Genomic DNA, 23,000 nt, shown 5'->3' with positions numbered 1-23,000 from the left:
TCCAATGAGTAGCTTAGGTTGTGATTTATTTGGTCCAATGAAAGCATGGAAACAATATACATCTAGGAGTGTGCCACCGAAATGTTTTGTTTGAATAATATCATGTATTATGTATATGTTAATAGCATAATCATTGGGTGATGAATCGGCAAGTGATCATTGGGTGGTGGATAGGTGAATAAATCATATAATTATCACCTCTCGATGTATGCATGTAATCGACCAAGAAAAAGGATGAATATTACGTGTACTTGAAAATATGTTAATATAATATGTTAATATGTATTGATAGGTAGTGATCAAAATGTGATTCTAGGATTGGTTGTAAACTATATGGGATCTAGATAACTGGTTGATGCATGATCAACTAATTGGGGTGGTTCGATATTAAGGGTGTTGAGAGGATAATTATGATAATAAGCTGATTACATTAAGAAGAGAAATTGCTTTTAATGTTTGATGATGATTAACATGACATAATAATTGTTAATGTGTAAACTACCGAAATACATATACTCAATTGGGCCTTGTGTGGTAATCGGGCTTCACAAGCAGAAAAGTTTAGCTAGTTTCAAATGGGCCACACACATACACACACTAGCATACATGTTATTGACTGGTTAAATGGTTCGCATGAAATGGTCCGCGTATTGGATTGTACATCGAGTAGGTTGTACACTTAACTGGGCCTGAAATCATGTGGGCCGCATCTTAAATGGATTTATGCAATAAATTGTCAAGTGTTACTTAGTAGAATATAATTGTGATGCGAAATAACTTGTATTCCAAATGTGTACCTTGTATTATGTAAGCTTGTATGTGGTACGAACATCCGTTGTGCAACCTGTGTATTATGTGATAAAATACGTGATTTAATACAAATGCGACACTGATTGTTACTGATAAACCATGTTAGGATTGTTTTGAGCAACTTGAGCACGTAACTAGTCATACCGAGCAAACCAAGGTGAGTTCACACAGCCAAGGCATGGGGTTCCCAGGGTGGGAATGGGATTTGATTATTTACTGGTACTTGTCTATAATGGAACGTAGTGATGTGATTTGATGAACTATGGTACATACTCCACTGTTAGAACTACTACTAGACTAGTAACACTTATTGAACTGATCTTCGCACACCTGCCAAGGGTTGGCCGCGATATTATGACTGACTTCGCACACCTGCCTTTGGAAGGCCGCGAACTGTAATTTACTAATCTTCGCACACCTGCCTGGTAGGCCGCGATACGGATAAACCTAGTCTAGAACACTCGGGATGAACATCCCCTAATATCTTCGCATACCTGCCTGGGAGGCCGCGATGGAAACTAATACGAAACATGACTTAACGAACGAACATAATGCTACTCATACTATTACAATTACTGAACTGTACACTGTGAACTCGCTCAACTAGTTGTTGATTCTCTGCTGCATGCCTTGCAGGATCTTAGGTACTTATGGAGCTTGCACAAGGAGGAGCAGGTCGTTGTGGGCAAATGGATCGTGAACGTTATTGAACTTATAATTTATTTTGGATATTACATTTCTATGCTTCCGCTACTTAAAACAGTTTTTGGTTTTGAAACATCAATCATGTCATGGTGACTTACGTTAATTACTTTTATTATTATTAAATGCTATGTTTGATATGATTGATGGCTTGATCCTGGTCAGTCACGCTCCCAAGCGGTGATACTCCGCATGTGGATTTTGGGGGTGTGACAGATTGGTATCAGAGCCATTGGTTATAGAGAACTAGGTTTTAATATGGGAAAACGTTTTTTTTATTAAAACCGGACTATAACCAGAACAGTGCTCTCGACGATCCACAACGACGCTTCGCTCCACGTGCAAGACTCGACATCCTAGGTAATAAGGTTTATGTTTATTACCTGCTTGCTAGAACTGTTTAGAACTTTGCTCGTAGTATGCTTACCCTACTATTGCTCACTACTTGTTATTGCTTGAGAACACCTACGTGCTTACACTCTTCTGTCATCGCACTATTCGCGAACTTTTCTCACTTATGTTGCCTTTGATGTGAAGATCAATGGCCGCACGAATTAACATGACTCAAGCCCAGCTAGAGGCTCTCATTGCTGCGGCAGTTGCAGCCGCTCAAGCAGGTCAACCCGCTCAGCAACAACCTGTGTGCACCTTCAAGAATTTCATGGATTGTCGTCCTAACACGTTCAGTGGCACGGAGGGAGCAGTTGGACTCCTCCATTGGTTCGAAAAGCTAGAGTCGGTATTCGAGATGTGCGAGTGCCTTGAGGCTCGCAAGGTTAAGTATGCAACTGGCACCTTGGAGGGAATAGCGCTAACCTGGTGGAACGCGCAGGTGCAAATTCTGGGGTTGGCAGCTGCTAACGCCACACCCTGGAACGATTTTAAGGAACTTATCAAGAGAGAGTATTGTACGCGTGAAGATATTCACAAACTGGAAGACGAGCTGTATAATCTGAAAATGGTTGGATCAGAGATTGAAGCGTATACTAAACGGTCAAATGAGCTGGCCGTGCTGTGTCCAACTATGGTGGACCCTCCATACAAGCGTATTGAGTTGTATCTCAAAGGTTTGGCACCAGAAATACAGAGCCACGTTACCTCGGCTAACCTCAACAACATCCAGGAAATTCAGCGCCTCGCTCACCGTATTACAGATCAGGCAGTGGATCAGAACAAACTGCCAAAACGTGTCAAGGCTACCACTACTGCTGTCACCACTTCTGCTACTCCCAGTGACAACAAGAGGAAATGGGAGGGGGATTCCAGCAAGGGATCGGTTACTGTTCAGTCTCAGCAGCGCAAGACAAATGACTACCAGAATTCGAGTCAGCAATCATCTGGTAGTCAGGAGCAGAGTGGATATCGGGGAATTCACCCACTGTGTAATAAGTGCAACAAACACCACAGTGGAAGATGTCGCAGGGAACAATGTCAAAGATGCCTCAAGATGGGTCATGAGGCTAAGGATTGTAGAAGCTCTCGGCCAGCAAATCAGAACCAGCAACTCCCACCGCCAGCTCCACAGAACCAGCAGCAGCAGCCACAGCGTGGAAATCGGGGATGTTTCCAGTGTGGGGAAGAAGGTCATTACAAACGCGATTGTCCTCAGTTGAACCAGAATCGGAACCACAACAATAACCAGGGCAACGGGAACAACAACAACAACGGGGGAAACAACAACAACAATGGCAACGAGGCAAGAGGTCGAGTTTTCATGTTAGGAGGAGGAGACGCAATGAACGCTAATTGAACCTATAACTTATCTTGGGTTTTCATTATTATGTTTACGCTACTCAAACAAAGTTTGGTTTGAACATTAATCGTGTTGGGTTTTATGAATTATTTTACCTATTATATTTTATGTTTGGTATGATGGATGGTTTGATATTATTGAGCGCACCTGCCGTATTTATGGACCTTATGAACAGGGTGTGCAAACCTTATCTTGACAAGTTCGTCATTGTCTTCATCGACGACATTTTGATCTACTCCAAGAGTCAGGAGGAGCACAAGCAGCGCTTACGTCTTGTCTTGGAAACTGTACGCAAAATTTTCGAAATGCGACTTCTGGCTTCGCAGTGCCCATATTCTCTCATTGCCAGAGGGCACGGACGATTTTGTAGTATACTGTGATGCATCCATCCAGGGTCTTGGATGTGTGTTAATGCAGCGCGACAAGGTCATTGCTTACGCTTCACGGCAACTCAAGATTCATGAACGGAACTACACGACGCACGATTTAGAGCTGGGAGCTGTTGTTTTGCACTTAAGATATGGCGACACTACCTGTACGGTACCAAGTGCGCAATCTACACCGATCACAGGAGTCTCGAGCATATCTTCAAGCAGAAGGAGTTGAACATGCGTTAACGACGATGGATCGAACAGCTTAACGACTACGAATGCGCCATCAAGAATCATCCAGGCCAGGCCAATGGTGTGGCCGACGCCCTCAGTCGAAAGAACACCCTACCTAAGCGCGTGCGAGCGCTACAACTTACTATTTAGTCTGATCTTCCTGCACGGATACGAAATGCTCAGGTAGAAGCACTGAAACCCGGAAACGTCAAGGCTGAAGCCTTGCGTGACTCACGACAACGAATGGAACAAAAGGAAGACGGCGCCTACTTTGTGTCGGGGCGTATTTGGGTCCCACGCTATGGCGGCTTACGAGAACTTGTGATGGATGAAGCTCATAAGTCTCGCTACTCGATATATCCAGGTTCGGACAAAATGTACTACGACATCAGAACTGCTTATTGGTGGCCTAGCATGAAGGCCCACATCGCCACCTATGTTAGCAAGTGCTTGACCTGTGCGAGAGTCAAGACAGAGTACCAGAAACCTTCAGACTTACTTCAGCAACCCAGGATACCACAATGGAAATGGGAAGAAATTTCCATGGACTTCGTTACGGGTTACCTAGATCTCAGCGTTGGAATAATACTATATGGGTGATCGTGGACCGACTCACCAAGTCTGCACACTTCCTGGTTATAAAGGAAACGGATAAGTTCTCCACTCTCGCAGACATCTACCTTAAAGAGGTTGTTTCGAGGCACGGGGTGCCCACCTCCACCATTTCGGATCGGGATGCACGATTCACGTCAGAATTATGGCAAGCGATGCACAAATCTTTTGGCTCACGATTAGACATGAGCACAGCATACCATCCTCAGACCGATGGGCAGTCTGAGCGAACGATCCAAACTCTTGAAGACATGCTTCGGGCATGCGTTATAGACTTCGGCAACGGCTGGGGAAAAGCATCTCCCTTTTGGTGGAGTTTTTGTATAATAACAGTTATCACACCAGCATACGAGCCGCTCCATTCGAGGCATTGTGCGGACGTAAATGCCGGTCACCTCTCTGTTGGGCAGAGGTGGGGGATAGTCAGATTACAGGACCAGAAATGGTAGTTGACGCTACTGAACGGATTGCACAAATACGACAACGCATGGCGGCAACACGCGACCGTCAGAAAGTCTACGCGGATAAGCGTAAGAAGCCATTGGAATTTCAGGTCGGGGACCGGGTTTTATTAAAAGTCTCACCCTGGAAGGGTGTGGTTCAATTTGGTAAACGAGGCAAACTCAATCTACGGTTTGTTGGACCGTTCGAAATCACTGAAAGAATAGGCCCAGTAGCCTACAGACTGAACCTACCAGCTGAACTCGGTGCAGTTCACAACGTATTCCACGTGTCGAATCTGAAGAAGTGTCTGTCAGATGAGACCCTCACAGTTCCTTTCTAGGAACTCACTATCGACGAGCGGTTGCAGTTCGTCGAGGAGCCAGTTGAAATCACGGACCAGGATGTAAGGTCCTCAAACACAAGAGAATCTCTCTTGTTCGAGTTCGTTGGAACTCCCGACGTGGCCCAGAGTACACCTGGGAACGCGAAGACGAGATGACAGAAAAGTACCCCCAGTTATTCGAAACCAATGCAACCACTACTGAGGCTGAAGCTACTACTACTGAATTTCGGGACGAAATTCCAAATCAACGGGGGGATGATGTGACACCCCAGTAAAACCAATGAACAATACAGTTTACCTAGCTTCCTCAGTGAGTGCGTAACAAATTTCGGGACGAAATTTCTTTCAAGTTGGGGATAATGTGACAACTCGAATTTCCAAGATTCCTAATTCCCATTTAGTGCACGTTAATTGTTTAAATTGTCTGTTACACGACCTGTTTGTTTCGCAACTGTGCACGTTTGTAATACGTCATATCGTGTTGTGATTTATATGTTATAGTTGATGTGCAGCATAAGTGTATTTGTTGATATATGCTTGTACGTTGGTTAATATATGTGATGTATGAGTAATAAAATGGAACACTTGCTAAACATCCCTCATGAAAACACCCCATCGAAACCAGTGGCCCAGAGTTGGTGAGTAGCCGGCCCAAACAATCTGTTATTAGGATTAAAACTTGTAACCGGCCCAAGTCTTTTAACTATACAATTACATGTACGTATATGATCAACAAGGCAAACCAAAAACAAACCCTATTTTCTCCTCACTTGTGGTACGACGGCAGCCCCTCCCTTTCTCATCTTCGAGATCCCTCATCCGCAAACCTTCTATTCCGGTTAGTATTATAGCTTGTTAATTAAAATTCTTGAATGTTTGTTGTGTTGTCTTTTTTTTGTATGAGTAAACCACATGCACCGATGATGATTGATGAATGTGACATCATGTTAATCCTTGAATAATATGCCATGTGATGAAACCTTGATTTAATCAAACTAGTAGAGATCTTATTAATGTTGTCGGCTATAGTTAAAGCTATATAGGGAATTTATGTCATGCGCATGATGTCAGTACGTATGCAAGACTCATATGAAATATTAAAAGATTGTTAAAGGTCAAATTGCAAACATATGATCATGAGCTTGTAGGGATGGAGTAGTGGGACGGTTCATGGGGGATTGCTAATAAATATGTTAACATAATATGTGATTGCTTGTTTGGTCCAATGAGTAGCTTAGGTTGTGATTTATTTGGTCCAATGAAAGCATGGAAACAATATACATCTAGGAGTGTGCCACCGAAATGTTTTGTTTGAATAATATCATGTATTATGTATATGTTAATAGCATAATCATTGGGTGATGAATCGGCAAGTGATCATTGGGTGGTGGATAGGTGAATAAATCATATAATTATCACCTCTCGATGTATGCATGTAATCGACCAAGAAAAAGGATGAATATTACGTGTACTTGAAAATATGTTAATATAATATGTTAATATGTATTGATAGGTAGTGATCAAAATGTGATTCTAGGATTGGTTGTAAACTATATGGGATCTAGATAACTGGTTGATGCATGATCAACTAATTGGGGTGGTTCGATATTAAGGGTGTTGAGAGGATAATTATGATAATAAGCTGATTACATTAAGAAGAGAAATTGCTTTTAATGTTTGATGATGATTAACATGACATAATAATTGTTAATGTGTAAACTACCGAAATACATATACTCAATTGGGCCTTGTGTGGTAATCGGGCTTCACAAGCAGAAAAGTTTAGCTAGTTTCAAATGGGCCACACACATACACACACTAGCATACATGTTATTGACTGGTTAAATGGTTCGCATGAAATGGTCCGCGTATTGGATTGTACATCGAGTAGGTTGTACACTTAACTGGGCCTGAAATCATGTGGGCCGCATCTTAAATGGATTTATGCAATAAATTGTCAAGTGTTACTTAGTAGAATATAATTGTGATGCGAAATAACTTGTATTCCAAATGTGTACCTTGTATTATGTAAGCTTGTATGTGGTACGAACATCCGTTGTGCAACCTGTGTATTATGTGATAAAATACGTGATTTAATACAAATGCGACACTGATTGTTACTGATAAACCATGTTAGGATTGTTTTGAGCAACTTGAGCACGTAACTAGTCATACCGAGCAAACCAAGGTGAGTTCACACAGCCAAGGCATGGGGTTCCCAGGGTGGGAATGGGATTTGATTATTTACTGGTACTTGTCTATAATGGAACGTAGTGATGTGATTTGATGAACTATGGTACATACTCCACTGTTAGAACTACTACTAGACTAGTAACACTTATTGAACTGATCTTCGCACACCTGCCAAGGGTTGGCCGCGATATTATGACTGACTTCGCACACCTGCCTTTGGAAGGCCGCGAACTGTAATTTACTAATCTTCGCACACCTGCCTGGTAGGCCGCGATACGGATAAACCTAGTCTAGAACACTCGGGATGAACATCCCCTAATATCTTCGCATACCTGCCTGGGAGGCCGCGATGGAAACTAATACGAAACATGACTTAACGAACGAACATAATGCTACTCATACTATTACAATTACTGAACTGTACACTGTGAACTCGCTCAACTAGTTGTTGATTCTCTGCTGCACGCCTTGCAGGATCTTAGGTACTTATGGAGCTTGCACAAGGAGGAGCAGGTCGTTGTGGGCAAATGGATCGTGAACGTTATTGAACTTATAATTTATTTTGGATATTACATTTCTATGCTTCCGCTACTTAAAACAGTTTTTGGTTTTGAAACATCAATCATGTCATGGTGACTTACGTTAATTACTTTTATTATTATTAAATGCTATGTTTGATATGATTGATGGCTTGATCCTGGTCAGTCACGCTCCCAAGCGGTGATACTCCGCATGTGGATTTTGGGGGTGTGACATTATGGGTGTGGTGGTAATTTCGCATGAAATTACACATTGTTAATTTCGTACGAAATCAAGAAGTAATTCCGCATGAAATCAGATTTCGCATGAAAACTGATTTCGCTTGGACAGGTTCGTGACAAATTAGCTCACCTATATATACCCAAGGTATCTTGTCATTTGTAACTTTCCGGCTCGAGTACCGAACTGCTGCCGAAGTGTAGACTGATTGTAAAATGCTGTTATATCAATAGTAAAGACATTTAAAGTGAATCTGAAGCTGAATTACCTTGATTCGTCTGTTTCCACCTTTCTTTTCAAGCAAAAACTCTCCTGAACGAATCGTTCGGGTCAACAAATGATCCTACAAACTTCTCAAGGCACCTGGTGGAAAAGTGTTCATGCTTGCTATGACTGATTACTTCTCCAAGTGGATAGAAGCTGAAGCTTTTGCTCAAGTCAGAAAGAAAGAAGTGATATCCTTTACTAAAAGAAACATTATTACCAGATTTGGTATTCCTTCTGAAATTGTTTGTGATAATGGATCCCAATTTATTGGGAGTAGAACTACTAACTTTTGTGACAACTAGGGAATTAAGATGATAATATCAACACCATTCCACCCTCAAGCTAATGCTCAAGCAGAATCATCCAACAAGATCATCATCAACTTGAAGAAGAAGCTTGGATCCAAGAAAGGAAAATGGGCAGAAGAACTACCTTATGTGTTATGGGCTGATAGGACAACTCCCAAGAATGCTACTGGCCAGACTCCACTTTCTTTAGTGTTTGGAGCAGAATCAGTGATCCCTACAGAGATGGTGGTTCCTACTGCAAGAACAAGCATCCGTGATCCTGAAGGAAATGCTGAAAACTTGGTTCAAGACCTGGATACCATAGAAGAGCTCAGGAATTTGGCAAGGATAAGAATGGCTAGTTATCAACAAAGGATGGCTGGAGCTTACAACAAGAATGTCAGGATCAGGAAATTTCAAATTGGTGATATGGTGTTGAGGAAAGCATTCCAAAATACCACCAATCTTGCTGATGGCAAATTAGCACCAAAGTGGGAAGGTCCCTATCTTATTGAAGCTGAGGCAGGAAAGGGGCATATCGATTATTAACAATGGAAGGAGATTTGCTACCAAGAGCTTGGAGTGTTGTCCACAACTTCATGTAATAAGGATCCAGGATCCTCAACTATCTCTGTGTCTGATGTCCATAAAGGATCCTCAGAGGATAGATGATCCTCACTCTGGTAATGATCTAACTTCAATTTATCCACTTCTTTAATTAATTTTCTTCCAAGGAGAAGGATCCTGTATCCTTTATCCTTCCTTCACTTAATTCTTAGTTTTGCAGAAAATTGATATATCGTTGATGAAGGATCAAGTATCCACAGAAGTCTCCAAAGTTTTATGGGCTTGTCCCCAGTTTTTGGGCTTATCCTCAGTTTTTGGGCTTGTCCCCAGTTTTTTGGGCTAGTCCCCAGTTTATTGGGCCTGTCCCCAGCATCGCCAGTAGCGCACGATGATCCTGGTGCAATTCAAGGCAATGGGACCAGTACCCGCTTTAGGGGTGACAATTTCATTGTACTGGCTATATTTGGGATCCTACGTATAATGGTAGACGTACCATACATCCGTTCCTAAGGTTTCTAACGTTTTCACGTTAGCTAGTTTTGGCATTTTCATGTCACTAAGTTTGGATAGTCGCCAGTGAGGGCCATACTCCAGTTTACACAAGATCCTTTGGGCTTGTCCCTAGTTTTTTGGGCTTGTCCCCAGCTTTTTAGGCTTGTCCCCAGATTTTTGGGCTTGTCCCCAGCATATTGGGCTTGTCCCTTGAATTGTTGGGCTTGTCCCCAGTTGCTAACTCTTCTCTTATATTGGCTTAGTTCCAAGTTATGTCCTATTTCAGGTTTTTGAAGCTAAATAGCTAAGGATCCTTGATCCTAACCTTTTATTAAGGTTTGTCTTTTGGTTATCCTGATTATACGTATTAAAGGTTTAGGATCCTAATTTGGATTCTCATGTATGATCCTTATTCACTTTAATTTTATTCTTTGTTTACCTAAGTGACCCTTATTCTTTGACAACAGCTTAATTGATCTTTAACTTAGTTCACTTTTTGAATTTTTTCGATTATAGGATATTTAATCCTTGATCATATCCTAAACTTTTTGACATAATCTACTAAACTTTTGTTCTTAACTCATGAATTCAAGCAAAATGTATCATAACAATTGAAAGGTAAAGTATTCACAAATATAACAACACATGAAGTAGCAAAAGATTAAAGTTTTATTTATATATCAAAGGTTAAACCCTTAAAAAGTTGTCAAAATTGCCAACCCAAGTTTCTACGAGCAAAACGTGGCCCGTCCACTTGGGTTGGAAAAGGGTGTCCATATTAACCAGGTCTAAGTGTAGGAATATAGAAAAACGGCAGGATCACAATGGCTTCATCCCCCAAACAGAGGATCCCTCCACCATTTGTAATCCTATCTATTGTCTGAAGGATCAGTGATCCTTAAACCTAATTACTATTGTTCAAGTACAGACCAACTATTGTTCAAGAAAACATCAACATTCAAAAACAACTACCAAGTCATAAAAAAGGGGCTCCGGCCACGTCTAGATAAATCCATCATCACCCATTGTTGCAGCCTACACATTCGCTGCATCACCATCACCTCCAGCCCCTGTATCACCAGCCTGATCCTTCGCCCCACTGCCGCTTACCTCGATTGCCAGGACCTCTTCAGTCTCATCTTCATCCTCCAGCGCAGCTAGCTTAGCCTTCCAGCCTTCTTGGTCCCAGGCAGTCGTATCCAAGTTGGGATCCTCAGCTTCTTTGGCCATCTAAAATTTGATCTTGAGCATAGCAATGGCGGCAGAAAGCTTAGCATCCTCCATCACTTCAGCCATCTCATGATCGGCGTTGATGTGGGCCATGACCAACTGCTTTTTCGCCAAGTTAAGCTCCTTCTTGAGGGTAGAGATGGTCTCATCCTTTGCCAAGAAGATCTTCTGATAGTCCAAGTGCTTCTGCTCAGCCTCTTCATTGTACGAGTCAAAGAGCATCTGGATCTCAGCAAATTTCTGTAGAAAAGTATGGCACAATTCAGGATCCGTTATCCTCAAATGGACATGATAGAATTAAGGATCAAGGATCCTTACCTCACAGAAGTATTCTTCAAACTGATGCCGGATGAGGGGCAGGCCATCAAGATCATCAGCGATCTTCTTCTTCTTTCCGCCCTTGCCCTTGGAGGTGCCAGGCTTGGGAATTGGGACGATAGGGCTGGTAACAGTTCGTTTCTTGCCGGACCGGGCAGTGACAACATCAAGATCACTGATACTGAAGTGAGAGGCTGATTCCGAGGACTTTCTAGCACCTACAAACGGCAAGCAACAGATAAGTATCCCTAATTTATATCTATTTAATCATACATAAATATAAAAACTTACTTGACATGGTCACTGAACCGAAGGATACTTCTTGTGAATCCTTTGTGTTTGCCTAGAATGATCTAACTGCAGGATCAAGGCTCCAAAAGGCAGCAATCCTTTCTTTTGTTGCAGGTAGCTGAATGAGATGAGAGACTGAGATAGCTGCATAAAAAGACAGAAAAGGATCAGTTATCCTCAACAAAAATAGAGTCATCCTATGATCCTTCTATAAGGATCCTATATCCTACCATGGGTGGTCCATTCTTTGGGGAGATCTTTCCCGTCTGGAATATAATCTCTCCTAACGAAGAAGAAGCGGTTTTTCTAGTGGGTATCATTCTTTATGGTTTTAAGGATTGGATGAGGATCACTAGTCTTGTGTTTAAACAAGTAACGGTGTGAACCATGGCTCACAAGATTGTACAGCTCAGCCAGTTCTGACATTCCTATCTCTATACCTTCCTGCTCTATGATTTTTTCTAAGGTATGCAAAACTCTCCACATCATCGGCATGGCCTGGATATAGCACATACCGGTGAGTGCAAAGAAGGATTGGGTAAAGGCAGGGAAAGGATAGGAGAATCCTATCAAGAATGGGGTGGCCAGAAAAGCAACCCAAGTGTAGGAGATAGAGTCGCTTTTTGTAGAGGAATCGAAGGGCTTGAAAACGGTATCCACCAGAAAACAGTGGCGAATCTGATCAATCTCCGGGTCGGTGAAGCGGCAGAGCTTGGATGAGGGGTTTTTGATGATCCCTTCTCTTTTCAAAGAATCATCCTTGTTTGGATCCTTGGCTGGTGAGGATCGAAGAACCATCTTTGCCATGGGTGGTGATAAAAAAAAAAAAGAAGAAAAGAGCAAGAGTATGAAGAGAGAAGGAGAACAAAGATACCTGATCGATCTTTGAAAGAGGACTTAAAGGGAAGTAACGCATGAATTTAAATGCCTATCGATCCTTATCTCTAATCTCAAATTTACAATGATGGTTTTGCAGGATGTCATGTCGCTGACGTATGATCTGCAACGGCTAGTTCAAATTTAACGGCTATATATCCGTTAGTCAGTTCGTTGTAGATAAGATCAAAAATATGACTCATTAATTTGTATTTTACTTCTCATATTATGGGGGCAATTGTTAGGGGTGCATTTTCTAAACCTAAGTATCACGGATCCTCAAGTGCAGCTGATGCGTGTTAGCGTGTATATAATTTAGATGTATATTTATAAAACACGATATTTACTAACACTAAACACACATATGGGCAAGTGCACCCATCGTGGACGTAGTATAGTGTTGGTAAGATACCGAGGCCGTCCAAGAACACAAGAGCTTTTAGTACCGGTTTATCCTCAACGTCTAATCAAATCAAAATGTTAGAAAAGGTTTTTTTTTTTTTTTAAACTAAGAAAATAAAAACTAACTAAATGCTGAAAAATAAAAATAAAATAAAAACAGATAGACAAGATGAATCACTTGGATCCGACTCGTGGATTAGTATAACCTTTGATTACTTTCGCACTTTTGCACTTGTTTAAGAGATTATCTTAGTTATTGTAGTAGGCCCCTCTTTTGAAGGCGACGTTACCCTCAACCCAGTAGTTTGAGTCAGCAAGGATACAATCCTAAAGGGTTGGATTATTGGAAGATAATGAATTAAGTTATTAATGCAAATTGTGGTAGGCCCCGCTTTTGGCGGTGACGTTACCCTCGGCTAAGTAGTCTGAGTCAGCAGGGATACAGTCCTAAATAGCTGGGTTATAGTATTAATAGTAGTTAATTAATGAGGGGGTCAAAGAGTTTGGATCCCCGCCATCCAATACCTATGGGCATTGAAGGAGATCCTACTAAATTTGACCCAGGTCCCTTGCAGGACCTCTAAATGCTGAACAAGGGCAAGACCCTTACCAAACCGTTCCCTTAACCCCCGACCAGGTAGCCAACATACCTCCATATAGACCGTGGAGATATGAATGGTGAAAATCTTTTATTTTATATAGACAGTAAAATAATGCCAAGAGACCACAGACAAACGATAAGGAAAGATCACCTTCAACATAAGCAACTAGTTATTAAAGTCACTAATACAAAACCAAATAAAAAGTGCAAAAGATTAAAAATAAAAAGTATTATACTAAACACTTGTCTTCACCAAGTGATGTAAGAGACTTAGGCAAACATGGCCGTGATTGTCAAGAACTCTTACGATCAATCTTGGATCCCGAGATGACTCACACACTCTATGATGGACAATGGATGATGGTGGTAGATGATGGTGTTGTGATGGTGGTGGGTAGTGGATGAAGTGTGAGAGAGGTGGTGTGCCAAGGGATGAGTTGCAATGAAACCAAGCACTCCTATTTATAGGCTGAAAAGAAGGCTGGGCACGGCCCCGTGTCCGCTGGACACGCCCCCGTGCCTGTCTGACACTCTCTATCTTCATTAATTGTAATTCGCAATTACAATTAATGCGCCTGCTGTACTTTCGCCACGCCCCCGTGCCCACTGGACACGGCCCCGTGGTGGGCAATAGAAGCTTCTATAGGTTTGTCTTTTCTGCTGCTTCTTGGGCACGGCCCCGTGCTGGCTGAGCACGGGGCGTGTTCAGTCTTCTGCCTTCTCTATTTTGCTTGGGAGGATGCTGTCGAGGGGTCGGGCAGTCCACTTATGTTCCTTTTCTTGTATTTATGTTAGATTTAGCTGTCTTTTTGCTTCTTTTGTGAATTTGAGCTCATTTAATCCTGAAAATACAAAAGGAAGACAAAAACACTCTTTTTCCAACATTAGTACTTATAAAGGGTTAGTTTTATACCTTATTTGATGTAATTTATATGTTGCATTTTACACACATCAAATACCCCCACACTTGAACTTTTGCTTGTCCTCAAGCAAAACTCTTTAATATGTGGCTTACACTCCCAAATGGAATGGTTAAAAGAGAAGGTTTTGGCTTGTCATAGAGTGTCGGGAATCCAAGATCTTTTTGGGTTTTATTTTTATTTATTTACAATCCTATTCGTTATGATTTGTTTAGAACGTTTCATAGGAGAAATTACTTATTTGGGCATAACATGCCTTTTTAAAATTCCATTTATATACAAGTTCACATACCTCACGGGAGAAATCACTCACACTCGGCCGTAGGTGTATTTTAGTGAATCACTCGAGAGCGGCATGGAACTTATTCCTACCATAAGCTTGCCAAGCAATCAATCCTCCTCCTTTTTAACTTGTTACCTTTGTAAATATCAAGAGGACTTTTTTGGGTAAAGGCTTGGGCTAAAGGTGGGGAATGGGTTAGTAGAAAAGGGCGAAAAGCGTAAAAAGCGTCGTTTTTCGTAAAACACTTTGTTTTAGTGACTTTTTATTTCGAAGTATTTCTTCAAACAAGCTTTTGTTTCAACAGCTTTGTTTGTTTATTTCTAACTTCATCATTCATTTTTTTTCAGTCACACGAAAACCGAGCTTGTTACTAAAATAAAGGGTAAGAATAAAAAGGGTTTTTGGTGGGTAAAAGGGTTTTAGGGTAAAGAAATGAAAGATTTAGGCTCAAAGGGGTTAACTAGGGGGATTTTGGGTAGGTGGTAAAAAAAAGGAAAAATAATGGTGTAGAAAGAAAAATGGTTAGTCCTAATGCCTCCATCATTTACTTACTTGGGTTTAAGTTGGTAAGGACCGGGAATGAATCGTCGTGGCAAGTTCTAGAGTCGTAAGAACCAAGCGGCTATTCACACAAGAAAAGAAAAATGAGCATTTTGTCTAAAGATGTAAATTTGTATGCTCAATAAAGGCTCAAAAACTCACTTTTTGTGGGAATGGGTTTATAATGTGATCAAGTATATATAATCAAATTTTAACTAAGCTTGTCATGCCATTTCATAATTTTCTTATGTTGGTTCTTTCTATCACGACGCTCTCGGTTGTAAATTTGTAAAAATATAACCTTATTAATCTTAGGATTCCTAACTTAAACTTTAGACAAGTAAAAATAGAGTTCCAAGCGGCTAATCACCCGGTTCCAATAGAGTTTTGTGTAAGGCTTGTTATTAGGACTTGCAAAATTTCAAGGTTTTAGCATCCCCCCGCCCCCACACTTAAATTACACATTGTCCTCAATGTGTCCCAAAAATAAATTTTTAGGTTGATTAGATGTGCAATATGGTGTTAAAAGCAAAGATTTATGTTACTGGCAGTCTGGACACGGCTCCGTGTTCAGGTGCCAGTAACAAAAATTAAAGAAAAGAAACAGAAGCCTGGACACGGGGGCGTGTCTGGTGAGCACGGCCCGTGTCCAGTTACCTGAACTGGGCATTTTTCTGCAGAGGGTTCAGCACGGGGCCGTGTTGGTTGGACACGGCCCGTGTTGAACCTACTGTAATGGAGAAATTAATGTCGAGTTGCCTTGTTCTTGTGCATGGGTCCATGTTTCTCGTTTCCCTTTTCATCCTTTACCACCATGAGTGTGTTTTATTCCTGCAAATTAAAACTAAAAGGTTAAACTAAACTAAGGATAGTTCCGCGGAATGCCTCCGTGGTGCACCACATTTATAAGTGTCCTTGGCTAGACCCAATGTGAGGTTATATATTTTCTGAGTGGGATGTTTGGCATCCCATGTTGCACCGTCGGAGAGCAGCATCCAAACTCGAATCAATAACCTTCATGTAGTTGACCGGGTCGTCGTCCTCTATTCTCTTCCCAACCCCGAATTTTACTTCATCATCCCCGTACCTTAAGGTGAGCGTTCCGTCATTCATATCTACCACTGCTTGTGCGGTGGCGAGAAATGGTCTCCCTAGTATGAGGGGGACCTCGGTGTCTTCTTCCATATCGAGTATGACAAAATCGGCCGGATAGACGAATTTGTTTACCTTTACTAGGACATTTTCGATGACACCTTGCGGGAATTTGACGGATATATCAGCAAGTTGTATGCTCATTTTTGTAGGACTCGTTGGTCCTAGGCCGAGTCTTTTAAACATTGATGAGGGCATGAGGTTAATGCTAGCCCCAAGGTTGGCTAGTGCATTACGAACGGGGGAGTCCCCGATTGAGCAGGGAATCGTGAAACTTACAGGATCGATTTTCTTTTGGGGAAGTTTGTTGAGTACGAGGGCAGAGCATTCTTCGTCTAAGTTAACTAATTGCAAAGTTTCAATTTTCTTTTTATGAGTGAGGAAGTCCCTCATGAACTTAGAGTATTTGGGCATTTGGGTTAAGACATCAATAAAAGGAATATTGACATGCAATTGTTTTAATAGACTTTCGAATTTTGTGAATTGCTCATTGGTCTTTTGACGAATTAACCTACCGGGGTACGGAACTCGAGGAGCCTTGGTAGGCTCTGATGATGGAGGGGAGTTCTTCTCCTGCAGAGGCAGGGGTATAGTCTCTTCTGTCGGTGGTGGCACTTCCGCAGGCCCCACGGTGCGGTTTCGCAACGTGATGAGATGAACTTGCGCATTTGGGTTTGTTTCGGTATTGCTTGGTAATGCACCTTGTGGTCTCTCGGAAAAATGTTGAGCTAGTTGATTTAATTGTTTTTCTATGTTTTGAATACTAGCTTGTTGATTGCTAAAAGTTGATTCTAATTGTAGAAACCTTTCCGAGTTTTTCTTTTCAGTGTCGTAGATGAGGCGAGATACAGTATCTTCAAGCCTTTCTCGTCCACCTTGTTGTTGAGTGAAATTTTGTGACTCATTTCTTGGTTGTTGAAAGTTTGTTCGTTGGGTTTGTTGGTTACACCTATTGTCGGGTTCTCTCCAACCAAGGTTAGGGTAGTTTCGCCATCCTTGGTTGTAAGTGCCCGTTGGAGGACCCGACGGCCTAGGTCTATTGTCAACGTAGCTTACCGACTCTTGTTGATCGTCTGTTTCTTTCATACAGCTCCAATTTTCATGTGGCCCACCACACCCTTCATAAGCCATAACCGAGACTGTTTTTGTCATTTCCAATTTTTTTTTATTTTTGAAGAAAGAGCCTCGATTTGGGCTTGTAAAGAAGTGCTTTCATCAACCTTATGGGCGCCCGGGGCAATAGATTTATTGCCTCAGGGAGTGTGCCACTGAAAATTGGTTTGAGCAATTTCCTCAATTTGGTTATATATTTCAGGCGGGCGGCGATTACCTAAAAGTCCCCTGGAGCTAGAGTCAAGTGTCTGCCTTGTGTGTGGCAACAACCCATTATAGAAAGTGGATACTTGTTGCCATATTGCAAGGCCATGATGTGGACACTTTCGCAATAGTTCCTTGAACCTTTCCCAAGTATCATATAAGGATTCCCCGTCCTCTTGTGAATATGTATTAATTTCAGTCATTAATTTAGTCGTTTTAGCGGGAGGGAAATACTTATATAGAAATTTTTGGGCTAGTTCATCCCAGGTGTTTACCGATCCAGCTGGGAGGGCGTTGAGCCAAGCTTTTGCTCGGTCTTTTAGCGAGAAAGGAAACATTCGAAGGCGGATGGCGTCATTTGATGCTCCATTGATCCGAAAGGTATCACATATTTCTATGAAATTAGTAATATGTAGATGGGGATCCTCGTCCGCAAGCCCATGGAAGGTTGCGGAGTTTTGGAGCATTTGTATCAAATGCGGCTGAAGTTCGAAGTTATTGGCTTCAACATTCGCTGCATTGATAGCGGCGTCTAGGTTACCTACGGTGGGTCGTAGATAATCCATGAGGGTACGTTGGTCCGCCATTGGAGGTGGATTCCCCGAAACTTTCTCTTGGTTTTTGGCTTTTAGTCTTTTTCTGAGAAAGCGTTCGGGTTCTTCTAGGGGTTCTTTAATGTCCTTATTAGAACTGGAGCTCATAAACTATATAGGATGGCGTCTGGTTCCAAGTCCTACAATAAAAACAGAAAAGAATGCTGGTCAGAAGGTTCACCACGGCCCCGTGCTCAGTGAACACGACCCGTGGTCGGAGTTACAGTGATTGTTTTCCAGATCCCAGTTACTGGAGAGTTGGACACGGCCCCGTGTTGCACCGACACGGCCCCGTGGTCAGCCTTCTGTAACTTGGAAAACTAAAAACTGCCAGTAACTACGCTGGGCACGGCCCGTGTCCGACCAGGCACGGCCCGTGCTGAGCTCTGCAGAAGCTGAAAAACTAAGAAAATCCTAAAAAATTAAGAAAAAAATAAAAATATGATTAGGCCGTTGATTCCTAACTTTCTTAAAATCCTTGTGTCCCCAGCAGCGGCGCCAAAAACTTGATGCGTGTTAGCGTGTATATAATTTAGATGTATATTTTAAGCCCTTTTTACGCTTTTAGCCAAGTTTTAAATTTATAAACACGATATTTACTAACACTAAACACACATATGGGCAAGTGCACCCATCGTGGACGTAGTATAGCGTTGGTAAGATACCAAGGTCGTCCAAGGACACAAGAGCTTTTAGTACCGGTTTATCCTCAACGTCTAATCAAATCAAAATGTTAGAAAAGGTTTTTTTTTTAAACTAAGAAAATAAAAACTAACTAAATGCTGAAAAATAAAAATAAAATAAAAACAGATAGACAAGATGAATCACTTGGATCCGACTCGTGTATTAGTATAACCTTTGATTACTTTCGCACTTTTGCACTTGTTTAAGAGATTATCTTAGTTATTGTAGTAGGCCCCTCTTTTGAAGGCGACGTTACCCTCAACCCAGTAGTTTGAGTCAGCAAGGATACAATCCTAAAGGGTTGGATTATTGGAAGATAATGAATTAAGTTATTATTGCAAATTGTGGTAGGCCCCGCTTTTGGCGGTGACGTTACCCTCGGCTAAGTAGTCTGAGTCAGCAGGGATACAGTCCTAAATAGCCGTGTTATAGTATTAATAGTAGTTAACTTATGAGGGGGTCAAAGAGTTTGGATCCCCGCCATCCAATACCTATGGGCATTGAAGGAGATCCTACTAAATTTGACCCAGGTCCCTTGCAGGACCTCTAAACACTGAACAAGGGCAAACCCTTACCAAACCGTTCCCTTAACCCCCGACCAGGTAGCCAACATACCTCCATATAGACCGTGGAGATATGAATGGTGAAAATCTTTTATTTTATATAGACAGTAAAATAATGCAAAGACACCACGGACAAACGATAAGGAAAGATCACCTTCAACATAAGCAACTAGTTATTAAAGTCATTAATACAAAACCAAATAAAAAGTGCAAAAGATTAAAAATAAAAGGTATTATACTAAACACTTGTCTTCACCAAGTGATGTAAGAGACTTAGGCAAACATGGCCGTGATTGTCAAGAACTCTTACGATCAATATTGGATCCCGAGACGACTCACACACTCTATGATGGACAATGGATGATGGTGGTGGATGATGGTGTTGTGATGGTGGTGGGTGGTGGATGAAGTGTGAGAGAGGTGGTGTGCCAAGGGATGAGTTGCAATGAAACAAGCACTCCTATTTATAGGCTGAACAGAAGGCTGGGCACGGCCCCGTGTCCGCTGGACACGCCCCCGTGCCTGTCTGACACTCTCTCTCTTCATTAATTGTAATTCGCAATTACAATTAATGCGCCTGCTGTACTTTCGCCACGCCCCCGTGCCCACTGGACACGGCCCCATGGTGGGAAATAGAAGCTTCTATAGGTGTGTCTTTTCTGCTGCTTCTTGTGCACGGCCCCGTGCTGGCTGAGCACGGGGCGTGTTCAATCTTCTGCCTTCTCTATTTTGCTTGGGAGGATGCTGTCGAGGGGTCGGGCAGTCCATTTATGTTCCTTTTCTTGTATTTATGTTAGATTTAGCTGTCTTTTTGCTTCTTTTGTGAATTTGAGCTCATTTAATCCTGAAAATACAAAAGGAAGACAAAAACACTCTTTTTCCAACATTAGTACTTAAAAAGGGTTAGTTTTATGCCTTATTTGATGTAATTTATATGTTGCATTTTACACACATCAGCAGCCAGGATCACGGATCCTCAATTCTGTTTGAATTAAGGATCCTCAGAAGACGTTGCAGGATTAAGGATCCAGCATCCTCATTGTTATCCTAACACTAACGGTTTTTTCCATTGTATTTGAGCTTGTTTTGCAGGAGTATTCAAAGGGGACTTGGTCTTGCCGAGATTCCAGGGGAATATACCTTACAATTCCACACGTGCATAGCCTTTGTGAACGTTATGGAGATCGTGGGAAGCTAGCACCTTTTGCGGATTGTTAGTTAGCTAGTTTATTTCTATTTTTATAAGGGGATAACAGCTTGAATTAGAACATATAGCAACACACATACACACTTGAAAAGCTCTCGGCAACTATTGGCGATTTCATACACATTACACATTAGTGATCCCTGTAACAAGCTTGTTATCATCCCGAGTTGTAAAGATCATTTGATTATATAGTTGATGATCGGTAGTTTCCATCACCCGAGGTTTTTTATGTCGGAGATCATCTCTTGATCAAGGGCTATTTCCTCGTATAAATCCCTGTGTCACTTGTTCATTTTGTTTACAAGTTGTTCATACATTCGCAATTCAATTCAAGCATCACACCTCACAAAAGAAGATTTGGTTGCATTATCCTACTCTGATTTTTAACCAAAACAATTACACAGACTTGAACAAAGCATGTCCTAAAGACCCGTTCCCTCTGCCTCATATAGACTCGATGGTGGATGCCGGTCATGAAATGTTAACCTTCATGGATGCATCCTCAGGATTCCAGCAGATACAAATGGAACCTTCGGACCAGGAGGATACTGCTTTCATGACACAAACAGATATTTATTGTTATACTGCTATGCCTTTTGGTCTGAAAAATGCAGGTGCAACATATCAGAAATTGGTGAACATGATGTTTAAAGACAAACTAGGGGACACCATGGACGTATACATTGATGATATGGTGGTAAAATCCAAGAAGGCTGAGGATCATCTCCGGGATATTGAAGGAGCATTTGATATCCTGGACCAATACAATATGAAGCTAAATCCTGCCAAATGTCATTTTGGAGTGGGGGCAGGAAAGTTTTTAGGATATATGGTGACTAACATGGGGATAGAAGCAAGCCCGGAACAGATTAAAGCTATCCTGGATACCAAATCACCTTCCAACAAGAAAGATGTAAAAAGATTAACAGGGCGAGTAGCAGCATTAAACAGGTTTATATCGAGATCCTCGGAGAAATGCAAGGAATTTTACAATATCCTGAAAAGAATAAGAAATTCGAATGGGGAGAGAAGCATGAAGCAGCCTTGCAGGAATTGAAGCAATATCTTTCAACTGCCGCAAGTGCTGTTCTGGTAAAGGATCATGAAGGTCAGCAGTATCCTATCTATTATGTTAGTAAAAGTTTATTAGATGCTGAAACTAGATATTCTCACTTAGAAAAGTTTATATTGGCCCTAGTTATGGCATCGACTAAGCTTAGACATTATTTTGAGACACATAGGATTCATGTTAGAACTAATTATCCTGTTAAAAATGTGCTTAGGAAACCTGAGATGTCGGGTAGAATGGCTAAGTGGTCAGTAAAGTTAAGTGCCTATGATCTAGTATATGAACCTAGAAATGTTATAAAGTCTCAGGCTCTAGCAGACTTTATGGCTGATTTCAGTAGTGATATTCAAAATGAAGTAGACCTAGAAGTACAAAAACTAAGAGAAACCTTAGAATCCTGGACATTATATACTGATGGTGCATCTAATGTGAGAGGTGTAGGATTGGGTATACTACTGAAATCGCCACAGGGGTACAAATTACCCCAGGCTATTAGATGTGAGTTTCCTGCAACTAATAATGAAGCAGAATATGAAGCTTTGTTTGCAGGAGTAGAGTTGGGCAGGAGTATGAATATTAAAAGTCTGCAAGTATATGTTGATTCCTTGTTAATTACTAACCACTTTAATGGATCTTATGCAGTAAAAGGTGAAAGGTTAATCGAGTATCTTGAAATTCTCAAAAAATTAGCAGGATATTTCGATGTTTTTACACTTGAACAGGTACCAAGATAGGATAATGTTGAAGCAGATGCCTTGGCAAACTTAGGATCATCAGTCAGAATACCAAAAGGAACTCAGATATCAATACTACATATCCTATATCATGTAGTGGATCTTTTCAAATCTCAGGATAAGGAAGTAGCAAGTATCCAGGATCCTGATGATGAGTATCCTGAGGAGGATCCTAAGTCCTGGACGGCCCCAAACATGAAGTACCTCAAAGAAGGACACATCCCAAAGGATTAGAATCCTAAGGCTTTCAGGATGAAGGTATCTCGATTCACTATTATAAATAATGCTTTATATAAGAAATCTCTTGCAGGACCATACCTGAGGTGCTTGGAGAATCCCGAAACTAAGGAAGTACTTTAGGACATACACGAAGGGGATTGAGGCAA

The 23,000-nt window shown here is 41.5% G+C and overlaps 1 non-coding gene across 1 annotated transcript; it reads left to right on the top strand.

The window, feature by feature from the left end:
- Positions 1 to 17,866: 17,866 nt before the first annotated feature.
- On the top strand, positions 17,867 to 17,973 carry LOC118482391. Its single transcript, XR_004868431.1, has one exon. It is a non-coding gene; the product is annotated as a small nucleolar RNA R71 (small nucleolar RNA).
- The last annotated feature ends 5,027 nt before the right edge of the window (positions 17,974 to 23,000 follow it).

The sequence above is a fragment of the Helianthus annuus genome, chromosome 9 (assembly GCF_002127325.2).
Source record: "Helianthus annuus cultivar XRQ/B chromosome 9, HanXRQr2.0-SUNRISE, whole genome shotgun sequence".
NCBI lineage: Eukaryota > Viridiplantae > Streptophyta > Magnoliopsida > Asterales > Asteraceae > Helianthus > Helianthus annuus.
Note: the sequence above shows the minus strand (reverse complement) of the source record. Positions and strands in the feature narration are given on the sequence as shown.